A 15,117-nucleotide genomic window follows, 5' to 3' on the forward strand; every position below is an offset into this window, starting at 1 on the left:
GAATTCTATTGAGGAGCAGAAAATGATTACTAGGGAGAATGATTGGATCTTGGATCAGGGGACAGAAATTAACTTGTAAATAGTTCTCTTTGGAATTTAAATGATCCTTGGAGACAATTATTTCCTTCCTCCCTCCCTCCCTCCCTCCCTTCTTTCCTTCCTTCCTTCCTTCCTTCCTTCCTTCCTTCCTTCCTTCCTTCCTTCTTCTTCCTCTCTCTCTCTCTCTCTCTGTCTCTTTTCGTTTCATTTCATTTCGTTTCGTTTCTTTCTTTTCTTTTCTTTTTTGAGACAGGGTCTGGCTCTGTTGCCCAGACTGGAGTACAGTGGCACAATTACGGCTCATGGCAACCTCAACTTCCCGGGGTCAAGTAATTCTCCCACCTCAGCAGAATAGCCAGGACTACCGGCACACGCCACCATACCTGACTAATTTTTTAAAATCTTCTGTAAAGATGGGGTTTAGGCATGTTGGCCAGGCTGGCCTCGAACTCCTAGGCTCAAGAAATCCACCCGCCACCGGGCGCAGTGGCTCACGCCTGTAATCCCAGCACTTTGGGAGGCCGAGGTGGGGGGATCACGAGGTCAGGAGATAGAGACCATCCTGACTGACACGGTGAAACCCCGTCTCTACTAAAAATACAAAAAATTAGCCAGGCATAATGGCGGGTGCCTGTAGTCCCAGCTACTCAGGAGGCTGAGGCAGGAGAATGGCATGAACCCAGGAGGTGGAGCTTGCAGTGAGTGGAGATCCTGCCACTGCACTCCAGCCTGGGTGACAGAGCAAGACTCTGTCTCAAAAAAAAAAAAAAAAAAAGAAATCCACCCGCCTCAGCTTCCCAAAGTGTTGGGGATTACAGGCGTTGAGTCACCACGCTGGCCAACAGTCATTATCTTTAAAAAGGGCCTGTTCAGGTGTGGTTCATCTTGGTCTTCTTTTCTGCAAAAGATGATGAGAGAACAGGGAGAAGAAAAAACAGTGGTTCTCCTTGGTGGGTCTGGATCTTAGGCAGATAAAGGGCTTCAACTTATATGGGAGAAACAGTGGGGGATTTGTGGGGAGGTCAGAGAAACCTTGAGGTTTCTCCAGTTCAGCATGTTAAAATACCATATTTTGGGGTATCAGTTTCTGAGCCCCAACATTATCACTACAAATTAAAACTACCTTTTCCCTAAGGCCCTACAAGCAGGAGCTAATCAACTTGGCTTTGAAGAAACATCACTCCAACAGCTTATATTTGGACAAATGTTGTATGCACAAACCAGAAAACCTGTCAGATTGCCACTAATTTTCACAATTGACTGCCTCCAGACTCTAGAAATACTAGTTTATAGAGTACTCCAGACATTAACCCTTGTTTTTCTTCTGTTTTCATAGAAATTCCTCTTAAGGGCCGGGCGCGGTGGCTCATGCCTATAATCCCAGCACTTTGGGAGGCCGACGTGGGTGGATCATCTGAGGTCAGGAGTTCGAGACCAACCTGACCAACATGGTGAAACCCCGTCTCTACTAAAAAAATACAAAATTAGCCGGGTGTGGTGGCACATGCCTGTAATCCGAGCTACTTGGGAGGCTGAGGCAGGAGAATAGCTTGAACCCAGGAGGCAGAGGTTGCAGTGAGCCGAGATCACGTCATTGCACTCCAGCCTGGGCAACAAGAGCGAAACTCCATCTCAAAGAGGAAAAAAAAAAAGGAAATTCCTCTTAAGATCTATTTGCCTGCCTCATATACAGACACCTAGCTCTGAGAGCCCATCTGCAACACCATCTCCTGAAATGAGACACAACTATTTAACTGAACAGGCTGGGCACAGTGGCTCACATCTGTAATCCCAGCACTTTGGGAGGCCGAGGCAGGAGGATTGCTTGAGGCCAGGAGTTTGAAACCAGCATAGGCAACATAGTGAGACTCCATCTCTACAAAAAATAAAAAATAAATTAGCATGGCATAGTGGCACATGCCTGTAGTCTTAGCTACATGGGAGGCTGAGGCAGGAGGATCCCTTGAATTCAGGAATTTGAGGCTGCAGTGAGCTATGATCATGCCACTGTACACCAGCCTGGGTGACAGAGCAAGACTCTATCCCTAAAACAACCAACCAACCAACCAGCCAACACTGAGTCAACCTATACTCAGGACTAAAAGCATGATTCAAGAAGATATGGGGCTGGCTGTGGTGGCTCACGCCTGGAATCCCAGCGTTTTGGGAGGCCTGAGGTGGTAGGATCACTTGAGACCAAGAGTTCGACACCAGCCTTGGCAGCATAGTGAGACCTTGTCTCTACAAAAATTTTTTTAACATAAAAAATAATAATAAAAAAGAAGATACAGAACAGCGCACTCAATTTTTTTTCTGCTTGTTCAAATCTATGTTTTCTCCCCCTGTGCCTATTTCTTATCTCAGAATGTCTAACCCAAATCTCTCCACAGCTACCAATTCTACTTTAATATGTGAAACTTTCTGAAAATAAAGTTTCAAATGGGGGACTAAAGAAAACCAAAAATATTGCACCCCAAAATAGACTTCTTTGACATATTTTGAGAAGGCTATTCAGAGGGCCTGCACACAGGAATAGCCCTGCAAACTGCCTTTTGTGGAGGACATTTGCATCTTGTAGACAAAATCTGCATTGATGAAATAAAGAGCCGGGCTTTCTCCACCCCCACCCTCTTGTCCGGATCTAGCAAGGATTGGCTTGTGGGAGAGAGAGACTGAGAGTCTGACACCTATGGAGGTCTGACAGAAACGTATTCTGAAAGCTGCTACCAGTGATGTTTCTTTTTTCTTTTTCTTTTTTTTTTTTTTTTTTGAGACAGGGTTTCGCTCTTGTTGCCCAGGCTGAAGTGCAATGGCGTGATCTCGGCTCACTGCAGCCTCTGCCTCTTGGGTTCAAGCAATTCTCCTGCCTCAGCCTCCTCAGTAGCTGGGGTTACAGGCACCAACCACCACACCCAGCTAATTTTTTTGTATTTTTAGTAGAGATGAGGTTTCACCATATTGGCCAGGCTGGTCTCGAAATCCTGACCTCAGATGATCCACCCTCTTTGGCCTCCCAAAGTGTTAGGATTACAGGCGTGAACCACCGCTCCTAGCCCAGTGAGGTTTCTTCTGCATAACAAGACCACCTTTGCTACTCAGGTCTTTCCTGTCCTCTCACCCCTATAACCAGTCTTGCTTTGCTCCCCTATTATTTCTGTAACCTCAGGATGGTATAAAACTTCAATCTTCTGGTTCTTTCTTTGAGTTTTCATATTTCATATGACTTCCATTGTATTAGTTTGTTCTCACACTGCTATAAAGAACTACTGGAGACTGGGTAATTTATAAAGAAAAGAGGGCTTTTTTGTTTGTTTTTTGTTTTGTTTTGTTTTGTTTATTTATTTATTTATTTTGAGACGAAGTCTTACTCTTGTCGCCAGGCTGGAGTGCAATTGTGCGATCTTGGCTTACTGCAACCTCCGCCTCCCAGGTTCAAGTGACTCTCCCACCTCAGCCTCCCGGGTAGCTGGGATTACAGGCATCTGCCCCACACCTGGCCAATTTTTGTACTTTTAGTAGAGATGGGGTTTCACCATGTTGGCCAGGCTGATCTCAAACTCCTGACCTCCAGTGATCTACCCACCTCGGCCTCCCAAAGTGCTGGGATTACAGGCGTGAGCCACCGCACTTGGCCAAAAAGAGGTTTAATGGACTCACAGTTCCGCATGGCTGGGGAGGCCTCAGGAAACCTACAAAGATAGCGGAAGATGAAGGGTAAGCAAGCACTTCTTACCATGGTGAAGCAGGAGAGAGAGAGAAAGAGCAAAGGGGGAAGTGCCATACTCAGATCTTGTGAGAACTCACTCACTAGCAAGGGGGAAATCTGCCCCCATGATCCAATCGCCTCCCACCAGGCCCCTCCCCTGACTCATGGGGATTACAATTCGACATGAGGTTTGGGTGGGGACACAGAACCAAACCATATCACCCATGCACATATGTACACATTAATACATTTTGTATGCCTTTTCTCTTATTAATCTGCCTCTTGCCAGTTGATTTTCAGTGAATCTTCAGAGTGAAGGGGAAGTTTTCCCTCAGTCCCTACAATGAGTTAATCATACTTTTTTTTGTCAGTGGTTAAAAATGTTTTTGTGAAAAAGAAAAATGCTTTCCTCATCTGTAATATAGGACTGTCAGAAGACAAATTACAACAAATGTAGTTTAAAGATTTCAGTTGTCTTTATTCACGATTCTAGAACCAGGACACATATCATTCTGTAAAACTGAATAAGTGTTCCAATGAGCTAAGCAGAAGAGGTCGACTTCATAGAGACTGAAGAAAGTGGAAGCAAAGACTGAAGAGCGTATTAGTCTTTCCAAAGCTGCTTTTTTGTAAAGGGGAGACAGGGAGACAAAACAATATAAAGCTGATTAAAGCTGACTCTTAAACAACATAGATTTGAACTGTGTGGGTCCACTCATATGCAGATCTTTTTCAAAAAATATATAATAAACATTTTTGGATACTTGTGACAATTAAAAAAAAAAAGCAGGCTGGGTGTGGTGGCTCATGCCTGTAATACCACCAGCACTTTGAGAGGCCGAGGCGGGCAAATCATTTGAGGTTGGGAGTTCAAGACCAGCCTGGCCAACTGGTGAAACCTTGTCTCTACTAAAAATATACAAAAATTAGCTGAGCATGGTGGCATGTGCCTGTAATCCCAGCTACTTGGGAGGCTGAAGCAGGGGAATCGCTTGAACCCAGGAGGCGGAGGTTGCAGTGAGCCAAGATCACGCCATTGCACTCCAGCCTGGGTGACAGAGGGAGACACTGTTTTAAAACAAAACAAAACAAAACACAGGCCGGGCACAGTGACTCACGCCTGTAATCCCAGCACTTTGGGAGGCCGAGGCGGGCAGATCACGAAGTCAGGAGATTGAGACCATCCTGGCTAACATGGTGAAACCCCATCTCTACTAAAAATACGAAAAAAATTAGCTGGGCATGGTGACGGGCACCTGCAGTCCCAGTAAGGGAGGAGACCACCTCTCATATTGTCTTATTCCCAATTTCTGCTTCCAAAGAAAGAAGAAGTAAAAACTAAAAGGCAGAAATGAAATCCATAGGCAGACAGCCCGGTGCCACATCCTGGGCCTGGTAGTTAAAGATCAACCCCTGACCTAATCAGTTATGTTATCTATAGATTCCAGACATTGTATGGAAAAGCACTGTGAAAATCCCTGTTTTGTTCTGTTCCATTCTAATTACTGGTGCATGCAGCCCCCAGTCACATACCCCCTGCTTGCTCAATTGATCACGACCCTTTCACGCAGACTCCCTTAAAGTTGTAAGCCCTTAAGAGGGACAGGAATTGCTCACTCGGGGAACTTGGTTGTTGGAGACGTGTGTCTTGCTGAAGCTCCTGGCCAAATAAAGCCCTTCCTTCTTTAACTCGGTGTCTGAGAGGTTTTGTCTGCAGCTTGTCCTGCTACATTTCTTGGTTCCCTGACTGGGAAGCAAGGTGATTAATGGACAGTCGAGGCAGCCCCTTAGGTGGCTTAGGCCTGCCCTGTGGAGCATCTCTGTGGGGGACTCTCGCCAGCTTGAGCAACATGGATCCTGAGAGTGCTCCCGGGTAGGCAATTGCCCCAGTGGAACGCTTTGCCAGAGCAGCACGTGGCAGGCCCCTGTGGAGGATCAACACAGTGGCTGAACACCAGGAAGGAACTGGCACTTGGAGTCCAGACATCTGAAAATTAGTAAGACTAGTCTTTGGAACTTGCCCACTCCATTTGAGCGGAAGCATGGCCTGAGCACCCACGGCATGCCTGTACCAGCACTTTGGTTTTTGTTTTTGACTTGACTTGGATTGCTTGATACTTTGGTTTTGGTTTTGACCTGGCTTGGATTTCTTGATACTCTGATTTTGGTTTTGATTCTGGTTTGGTGTAAACTGTAAAAGTGTGTGTGTGCCCTCTTCACCCATTCTGTTTTGTGGTGTGTGTGTGGTGTGAGCATGGTGTTTTGTCTCAAGGAAACATGGGCCAGGCACAAAGTAAGCCCACCTCTCTAGGAACTATGTTGAAAAATTTCAAAAAGGGATTTAAGGGAGACTATGGAGTTACTATGACCAGGAAAACTTAAAACTTTGTGTAAGATAGACTGGCCAGCATTAGAGGAGGTTTGGCCATCAGAAGGAAGCCTGGACAGGTCCCTTGTTTCAAAGGTATGGCACAAGGTAACCTGAAAGCCAGGACACCCAGACCAGTTCCCGTACATAGACACTAGGTTACAGCTGGTTTTAGACACCACCCCCGCCACCCCCCACCCCACACCACAGTGATTGAGAAAACAGCAGCATAAGTGGCTGGCAGAGGCAAGGAAAGACCAGCAGAGAGAGAAAAAGGAAAGAGACAGAGAGGAAAAGAGGCAAAGAGAGAGAGGAAGAGACAGATAGGAAGAGACAGACAAAGAGGGAGTCAAGGAAAGAAAAAGAGGGAGGCAGAGAGAAAGAGACAGAGGCAAAATGAAAGTCAAAGAGAAAAAGAGAGAAAATCAAAGAGAAAGAAAGAGATATACAAGTAGTTAAGAAAAAAACAATGTACTCGATTCCTTTAAAAGCCAAGGTAAATTTAAAACTTATAATTGATAATTGAAGGTATTCCACGTAACCCTGTAACACTCCAATACCACTTCTTTGTCAGTGTAAACAAGGGCGTATCCCAAAAGCACTGAGGCCTTCCTATCAAAAATCCTTAACCCAGTAACCCACAGATGGCCCAAATGCATTCAATCTGTAGTGGCAACTACTTTGCTAACAGAAAAAAGTAAAAAAATAACTTTTAGAGGAAACCTCATTGTGAACACACCTCACCAGTTCAGAAGTATCTTAAGGAAAAAAAAAGGATGACTTAACATTAACCACTGATAATTCCCTTAACCCAGCAGGTTTCCTAACAGGGGATCTAAATCTTAATTATCATACAAAGGTCCAACCAGACCTAGGAGGAACTCCCTTCAGGACAGGATGATAGATGGTTCCTCCCAGGTAATTAAAGAAAAAAAAAAGCCATCTATACCAATTCTAAGTTAATTTGGACTAAACAAGATCTTATTAATAGCAAAGGATAATTTAAATCCCAAACTTACAAGGTTTTCAACAAAAGTAAAGTTTTCCAAAAGTTAACAGTGTAACATGTATCATAGTAACTTCTAATCTTGTGGCCTTAGACAGTCTAGTCCACAGACATAAAGGAAGTTCGCTTTGGAAAAGAATAGTAATCATCTTCGAAAAAAAGGGAAAAAAAGGGGGGGCAGAATTTATGTAAAAAGAGTGTTATATGGTAAATTCTTGTCCTGAAATAAATTAACTGATTGTTTAAAAAAAGAAATGTTTGTAATAAGTCAGAAAGTTGAGGCATGTCAAAGAATTGTCTGCAAAAGTCGTGAAAGAGAAAAATGTTATAAAAAAAGAATTTATGCAAGAAATGTTGTATAATTTAAAAGTAACTAGGCCTCCTGAATGTAAAACTATTGAAAAAAAAACAGTTTATGTGCAAGGTATATAAGGAAAGTAAAATATACCTTTGGTAAAAGGATTATAAGAAGGCATAAGAACGTAAATTTTTACCTACATTAAAAGGTTAAAATAATGATTGTTTTGGGCCGGGCGCGGTGGCTCACGCTTGTAATCCCAGCACTTTGGGAGGCCGAGGCGGGCGGATCACGAGGTCAGGAGATCGAGACCGCGGTGAAACCCCGTCTCTACTAAAAATACAAAAAAATTTAGCCGGGTGTGGTGGCGGGCTCCTATAGTCCCAGCTACTCGGAGAGGCTGAGGCAGGAGAATGGCGTGAACCCGGGAGGCGGAGCTTGCAGTGAGCCGAGATTGCGCCACTGCACTCCAGCCTGGGCGACAGAGCGAGACTCCGTCTCAAAAAAAAAAAAAAAAAGATTGTTTTGAAGGTTTAAGCAAGTTTTAAAACGTTAATTGTAAAGAAAATTCTGTGTGTAAACATATTAGTTAAAGTTAAAGGGGTATCATCCAGTTTTTCTGTGAACTAGACGTTAAAGTAAAAACACAATGAGTTTTTCTTAAAGCACCAACCTACTCTTTAACAAAAATTATAAAAGGTTAAAAAGAGTCTATAAAAATTTTACCTTATGGTCCAACATTAAAAACTGAATAAATATGTATACAAAGTTTTATTAAAACTAAGTTTAACATTAATAACACACTAATATAAAGGTGAAGTTTAGCTTATCTGGTATAAAAATCACACAGGAAGCATTGTCAAATATAAAATGGTGTTTGGCTTCTTTAGTCCAAAAACTAATAAAAATAGGTGCTAAAGGAAATTTCTCAGTAGAAAGGCACCAAGGATTATAAAGTCCACTGCTGATGTCCCCACATTAAAAACAAAAGGTCAGTTTCTTAGAAATTATATACTTGGTTTATCTTCCACTTTCCTTTCCCTCAAAACTAAAAGTCTTTTAGCATATGTACCACCCCTAGAATTTCCAGTAAACCAGCACCAGCCTGAAGATCACATTCTCATCAAAGGGTGAAAAGAAAGGAAACTCGAGCCAGCCTAGGAAGGCCCCTACCTTGTGCTAACCACCGAGACTGCTGTTCGTACCGCTTGAAAAGGATGGACTCATCACACCCGAATCAAGAAAGTGCCACCCCCTCCAGAGTCATGGGCCATAGTCCCAAGGGAAAACCCTACCAAAGCTAAGAAAAATTTAACTCTTTCATCTATTCTATTACTCTTCTTTCCTCGCTCTATTGCTGGCCATCTAGTTATTAACATAACTAAGTCAATTTTGCCTCAAACTATTGCATTTAATGCTTGCCTTGTTATACCCTGTGGGGACTTGCCAAGTCAAAGACAGCTCTCTACTTCAGAAAAGTACCTCTGTCCCTCCTGACTCTCCTCAGACTAGGCATTAGTAAATTAGGACCATTTAATCCGAGGAAAATTCAATAAAGTCTCCAGTGTCAACCAGGAGTCTTTCTCCCCAATGTAGAGCTTTTATGCCATAGTTGGTCTAACGTTCTGTGGACCACTAAAGAGCAAGGATGGACTGCCCCAACTGGTTTTTGTAATTTCCTAAAATCATACATTCATTTTACTAGAAAATCATAGAAGTTATAGACTTAAAACAAACTTTGGCAATTAAAACAGTATACCAAGATGCAAATCCTGGTTGGAATGGATCAAATATTCCATCCGTACCTTAAAAGCAATTGTTATGCTTGTGCACATAGCAGGTCAGAGGCCCAGATTGTCCCCTTTCCACTAAGGTGGCCCTCCAGTCAACCAGGCGTAGGCTGCATGGTAGCTCTCTTCCAGGATTCTACAGCCTGGAGTAATAAGTCATGCCAAGCTCTCTGCTATATTTCAAAGTCCGGCACCCTGCGGGTCAGCCCCCGAGGGCCATCCAGCCTCCATCTCCCAACACTAAGTTCACTTCGTGTCTCTCACGACAGGGAGGAAACTTAGTGCTCCTTGGAGACCTGAAGGCATGCAGTGAGCTTAAGAGTTTTCAAGAGCTTATCAATCAGTCAGCCCTTGTTCATCCCTGAGCAGATGTGTGGTGGTATTGGGGTGGAGCTTTATTGGGCACGCTGCCGAATAACTGGAGTGGCACTTGTACTTTAGTCCAATTGGCTATCCCTTTCACCCTGGCATTTCATCAACCAGAGGGAGGAAAAATAAGACATCGTAAAGCAAGAGAAGCCCCTTATGGGTCTTTCAACTCTCACGTCTATTTAGAAGCAATTGGAGTCCCACAGGGAATACCGGATCAATTTAAAGCTTGAAATGAAATAGCTGCAGGATTTGAATCAATATTTTGGTGGGTGACACTTAATAAAAAATGTAGGTTAGATAAACTACATCTATTACAACCAACAGCAACAAGCTTTTCATGAGTTAAAAGAAAAACTCATGTCAGCCCCAGCCCTGGGGCTACCTGACCTGACAAAACCCTTTACACCCTATGTGTCAGAAAGAGAAAAAATGGCAGTTGGAGTTTTAACCCAGACTGTGAGGCCCTGGCCAAGGCCAGTGGCCTATCTCTCAAAACAACTAGATGGGGTTTCCAAAGGCTGGCCCCCATGTCTAAGGGCCCTGGCGGCAATGGCCCTGTTTAGCACAAGAAGCAGATAAACTAACCCTCGGGCAAAACCTGAATATAAAGGCCCCCCATGCTGTGGTAACTTTAACGACTACCAAAGGACATCATTGGTTAACAAATGCTAGATTAACCAAGTACCAAAGCTTGCTCTGTGAAAATCCCCGCATAACCATTGAAGTTTGCAGCACCCTAAACCCCACCACCTTGCTCCCAGTATCAGAGAGCCCGGTTGAACATAACTGTGTAGAGGTATTGGACTCAGTTGATTCTAGTAGGCCCAACCTCCGAGACCATCCTTGAACATCAGTAGACTGTGAGCGGTATGTGGACGGGAGCAGTTTCACCAACCCCTGCAAAGTAACTCTGAAGAAGATGACAAGCCCTGCTCCAGTCACACCCGGAAGCTGACTGGTCCACACACGGCTGAAGCATGAGACAACTCATCGCAGGACTCATTTTCCTTAACATTTGGACTTTTACAGTAAGGACTTCAACTGACCTTCCTTAGACTGAGGACTGTTCCCATCAAGTCACTGAGGTAGGACAAAAGGTTGCTAGGGTCCTATTATTTTATGGTTATTATAAGTGTGCTGGAACTCCAAAAAGAACTTGTTTGTATAATGTTATTCTATACAAGGTATGTAGCCCAGGAAATGACCAACCTGATGTGTGTTATGACCCATCTGAGCCCCCATGACCACAGTTTTTAAAATAAGATTAAGTACTGAAGACTGTTGGGGGCTTATAAATGATACGAGTAAAGTGTTAGCCAAAACAGAAGAAAAAAGAGGTGCCCAAACAAGTCACCTTGAAATCTGATGCCTGTGCTGTCATTAATAGTAATAAGTTAGGAATAGGATGTGGTTCTCTTAATTAAAAAAGAGGCTATATGGCAGAACATAAGTACATTTGTCATGAATTAGGACTGTGCAGAAATAATGTGGATACTGGTCTTGTGTCATTTAGGCTACTTGGATAAAAAATGGAAAAAATCCTGTCACCTTCAGCAAGGGAAAAGTGGCCCTTCCTGTACCAGTGGTCAGTGTAACCCCTTAGAACTAGTAATAACCAACCCCCTTAATCCTCACTGGAAAAAAAGGGAACGTGTAACCCTGGAAATCGATGGAGCTAGACTGGATCCTCAAGTAAATATCATAGTTTGAGGAGAAGTTTATAAATGCTCTCCTGAGCCAGTATTTCAAACCTTCTATGATGAACTGAATGTGCCAGTACCAGAAATTCCAGGAAAAACAAGAAATTTGTTTTTGTAATTAGCCGAGCACGTAGCCCAGTCTCTCAATGTCACTTCATGTTATGTATCTTCAGGAACTGTAATGGGAGGTCAACGGCCATGGGAAGCCGGAGAATTAGTACCTACAGACCCAGTTCCTGATAAATTCCCGGCTAAAAGCATCATGCTGATAACTTCTGGGTCCTAAAAGCCTCAATCATTAGACAATACTATATAGCAAGAGTGGAGAAGGACTTCACCCTTCCTGTGGGAAGACTCAGCTGCCTTGGGCGAAAACTGTATAATAGTACTACAAAACAGCCACCTAGTGGAGTTCGAACAATACTAAGACAAATCCATTTAGTAAATTCTCAAAGTTGCAAACCGTGTGGACCCACCCACCCGGAGTTCCAATGGGACTGGACAGCCACCACTGGATTATACTGGATATGTGGGCATAGACCTTATGCCAAATTACCCTACCAGTGGGCAGGTAGTTGTGTTATTGGCACTATTAAACCATCTTTCTTCCTACTGCCCATAAAGACAGGCGAACTCCTGGGCTTCCCTGTCTATGCTTCCCATGAAAAGAGAAGCATAGCTATAAAAAATAAGAAAGATAATAAATGGCTCCCTGAGAAAATCATACAATATTATGGGCCTGCTACTTGGGTACAAGACGGCTCGTGGGGATACCGGACCCCCATTTCCATGCTCAACCACATCATATGGTTACAAGCTGTCTTAGAAATAATCACTAGGCCAGGTGCGGTGGCTCACACCTGTAATCCCAGCACTTTGGGAGGCCGAGGCCGGTGGATCATGAGGTCAGGAGATCAAGATCATCCTGGCTAACATGGTGAAACCCCATCTCTACTAAAAATACAAAAAATTAGCCAGGCGTGATGGCGGGCACCTGTTGTCCCAGCTACTCAGGAGGCTGAGGCAGGAGACTGGCGTGAACCTGGGAGGTGGAGGTTGCAGTGAGCCAAGATTGTGCCACTGCACTCTATCCTGGGTGACAGAGCAAGACTCCGCCTCAAAAAAAAAAAAAAGAAAGAATCACTAATAAGACTGGCAGCGCCTTGACTATTCTAGCCTGGCAAGAAACTCAGATGAGAAATGCTATCTATCAAAATAGATTGGCTCTTGACTACTTGTTAGCAGCTGAAGGAGTGCTCTGTAGAAAATTTAACCTTACTAATTGCTGTCTACACATAGATGATCAAGGGCAAGTAGTTAAAGACATAGTTAGAAATATGACAAAACTGGCACATGTGCCCATGCAAGTGTGGCATGGATTTGATCCTGGGGCCATGTTTGGAAAATGGTTCCCAGTGCTAGAAAGATTTAAAAGTCTTATAATAGGAGTTATAATAGTAACAGAAGTCTGCTTACTGCTCCCTTGTTTGCTACCTGTACTTCTTCAAATGATAAAAAGCTTCATTGCTACCTTAGTTCACCAAAATGCTTCAGCACAAGTGTACTATATGAATCACTATTGATCTGTCTTGTAAGAAGACATGGGTAGCAAGAATGAAAGTGAGAACTCCCACTAATGAGTGAAGTTCTCAAAGTGGGGGAATAAGGGAGGAGACCACCCCTCATATTGTCTTATGACCAATTTCTGCCTCCAAAGAAAGAAGAAGTAAAAACTAAAAGCCAGAAATGAAATCCACAGGCAGAGAGCCCAGCGCTGTGCCTTGGGCCTGGTTAAAGATCGACCCCTGACCTAACCAGTTATGTTATCTATAGATTCCAGACATTGTATGGAAAAGCACTGTGAAAATCTCTGTCCTGTTCTGTTCCATTCTAATTACTGATGGCATGCAGCCCCCAGTCACATACCCCCTGCTTGCTCAATCAATCACGACCCTCTCACACGGACTCCCTTAGAGTTGAAAGCCCTTAAGAGGGACAGGAATTGCTCACTCAAGGAGCTCGGTTGTTGGAGACTTGAGTCTTGCCAAAGCTCCCAGCCAAATAAAGCCCTTCCTTCTTTAACTCAGTGTCTGAGGGGTTTTGTCTGCAGCTTGTCCTGATACACCAGCTACTCGGGAGGCTGAGACAGGAGAATGGCGTGAACCCAGGAGGAGGAGCTTGCAGTGAGCCAAGATCATGCCACTGCACTCCAGCCTGGGCAACAGAGCAAGACTCTGTCTCAAAAAAACAAATAAACAAAAACTGTTAGTGGCAGCAAATCCATATGTGTCTGTGGCAATGTTGGATATGAGTTCTAAATTTCTCTTCAAAGAATAAATATGTCAGTATGTTCAATTTTTTGCCTTCTACTTTTAAACTTAACTTCCTCATAAAGCAACTTTTTGATTACCTGCTCCACCCTGACTCATTCCGATTACCTGCTCATTCTCCACCCTGACTCATTCTGATTTCCTGCTCTGCCATAACCATTTTTCCTGCCAAACCGCTCACCCCATTACTCTCTTTAAATTAGCCAATTGAATTAGTTTAGCCTGTGCAGTCTAACCCTAGCCAATAGGGAAAAGACACAGCAGCAGGAGCCACATGCATCAGGGATAAGAACCCTTTCCCCTCCCTTGTCCAAGTGTGTGCTCACCATTGCCCCATCTGTAAGGGCGCACCCTTCTATAGAAGTACATTGCCTTGCTGAGAATTAAAAAGAAAATTTTATATTCAAGTGTTATTTCTTTTGCAGCACTGAAACTTTATTTATAACAGCAACCTCAATTCTTGCCTCTTTGGAAGAAAGAATTCGACTGAGGGGTACAAGGCAGAGTGAGAGACTGAGGAAAGTTTTAGAGCAGGAATGAAAGTTTATTAAAAAGCTTTAGAGCAGGAATCAAAAGAAGTAAAGTACATTTGGAAGAGGATGTAGCAGGCAACTTGAGAGATCAAGTGTGCATAGTTTGACCTTTGACTTGGGGTTTTATACATTGGCACGCTTCCGGGATCTTGCATTCCCTCTCCCCTGATTCTTCCCTGGGAGTGGGCGTGAGCATGCATAACAGCCTGCCAGCGCTTGGGAGAGGAGCATGCACAGTGTGTTTACTGGAGTTGTACGCAAGCTCACTTGAGGCATTCTTCCCTTACCAGTCAAATGTCCCTAGAAAGTCATATACATCTTAGTGAGCATGAGTGAGTCCACTTGTCAAACTCCTGCGATATTGGGAAGCTGTTGATCACCAGTTTCAGGTTTTTCTATCTATCAGGAGACTGCCTTTCCCTGGCACTGGCTGCAACCAATTATTATTTTAGAGAGATAGTTAACAACCACTTGACCATCACCTGATGGTCACCGGCCATTCCTGGTTGGGGGGAGGGGGCAGGGCCCTCTCCTGCCCTGCTCATGTCTGACTAGCTACCCTACCCTACTGTAACAAAACCACGTAGCCCAGAAATATTGAAGACATTAAGAAAAAGGTGTGTCATGAATGCATAAAATACATGTAGATGCTAGTCTGTTTTATCATGTACTACCATCAAATATATGCAAATCTACTATAAAATGGTAAAATTTATCACAACTTATGAGCCAGGTGCAGTGGTTCATGCCTGTAGTCCCAGTTCTTTGGGAGGCTGAGGTAGAGGATTGCTTGAGCCCAGGAGTTTGAGACCAGCCTGGACAATATAGCAAGACTCTGTCTTTACAAAAAATAAAAAATTATCTGGGCGTAGTTTTGCATGCCTGTAGTCCCAGCTATTCAGGAGGCTGAGGTGAGAGGATCACTTGAGCCTGGGAGGTCAAGGCTGCAGAGAGTAGTGATCAAACCACTGCACT

This window comes from Symphalangus syndactylus, chromosome X, assembly GCF_028878055.3.
Source record: "Symphalangus syndactylus isolate Jambi chromosome X, NHGRI_mSymSyn1-v2.1_pri, whole genome shotgun sequence".
Classification (NCBI taxonomy): domain Eukaryota; kingdom Metazoa; phylum Chordata; class Mammalia; order Primates; family Hylobatidae; genus Symphalangus; species Symphalangus syndactylus.